The following is a 1,234-nucleotide window of genomic DNA, read 5'->3' as shown; positions in this document are numbered from 1 at the left end:
TCAATGCTAGGAGCGAGTAGCTGTTGCACAGGTAGTCTTAACTCCCTCCCATCTCCATCCTGGTTAGCCCAGCGCCCAATACCCTAACTCTTAAAAAAGAGCCCTTGAACTGAATTAAACCTGATGGAAAGTGAAGAACAGGGTCCAGAAACGGAAAGATTTTAGGACTGGCTTGGTGTCCGGCGACTTTCCCGACCCCTTTGTGTCCCACGTGTAATCTGGGGTCCGCGCCGCCGGAAGGGTCGCCGGCGGGAGCCCACAGGCAGTTTCTCCCCGCTCTCTGGTGGCGAATCCCGCAGCTGGAAAGGAAGGGGTAAGCAGACACCTGGGCACCAGGAGTGGACAGTCCGTGCAAGCCCGCGCCCCTCTGAAGCGGCGGGGGGTGGAGGGAGCACACTACAATGCCAATCACTCCTGAACCCCTTCCAAGCTGGGGACCCTGATGATTCCAGGTTCATGGATGTGGGGCATAGAATGGGGTCAAGTTAGAAGGACCCAAGAAGGGGCACAAAGGGGATTCCGGCAGCGGACGACAGAGGGAAGGAGGCGACAGTGACTGTGGCCTGATAGAGGACAGTTGGATGTGGAGTACGAGGGAAAAGTCTGGAAGGCAGCTTGCCGGGGCCTGGCGGTCAGGGACTTCCTCTCGCGCCGCTGCCGCCGCAGGCCCCCGCCGCTGCACGGGGCGTCCCAGATTGGGGCGCGTCATCGGCCCCGGGGTTGGGCTTCCTCCACTTGGTCCTGAGGTTCTGGAACCAGATTTTGACTTGTGTCTCAGGGAGGCTGAGCGACAGCGCTAGGTTCAGACGCTCGCACACCGACAGGTAGCGGGTAGTCCAGAACTTGTTCTCCAAGGCCACCAGCGGCTCCTAGATGAAGGCGCTGCGCGCTCTCGGCGGCTTGGTGCAGCTGGGCTCAGAGCGCCAGCGCAGGGACCTTGGGGATCCCGGGGAACCCGGGGAGCCGGGGGAGCCGGAGGAGCCGGGTCAGCCGGTGAGACCGCCTTCGCCGTCTGCTTTGCTATCTCCAGCCGCCAACACCGCCGCCCGGACCTCGGGGAAGCGCGCGGGGCTCACCTGAGCGCGAGCGGGTCCCGAGTCCTCTGCGCCCTCCTCTTCCTCTTCGGCCTCTGAACCCTCCAGTGGGGACGCCGGACCAGCACGTTGGCCCACAGTCCACAGTATATTAAGACCTCGAGTGCGTTTAGTGCAGCGCTTCCTTGGTCCCTAGAAGC

The 1,234-nt window shown here is 62.5% G+C and overlaps 1 pseudogene across 1 annotated transcript; it reads right to left on the bottom strand.

Annotated features, from left to right (window-relative positions):
• Positions 1–454: 454 nt before the first annotated feature.
• LOC306664892 (NK1 transcription factor-related protein 2-like) lies at positions 455–986 on the bottom strand (annotated as a pseudogene). The gene has a single exon. The product of its transcript is annotated as an NK1 transcription factor-related protein 2-like (transcript).
• Between the last annotated feature and the right edge of the window lie 248 nt (positions 987–1,234).

This window comes from Sciurus vulgaris (assembly GCF_902686455.1).
Source record: "Sciurus vulgaris genome assembly, chromosome: 1".
NCBI lineage: Eukaryota > Metazoa > Chordata > Mammalia > Rodentia > Sciuridae > Sciurus > Sciurus vulgaris.
This window is presented reverse-complemented; position numbering and strand designations above follow the sequence as displayed.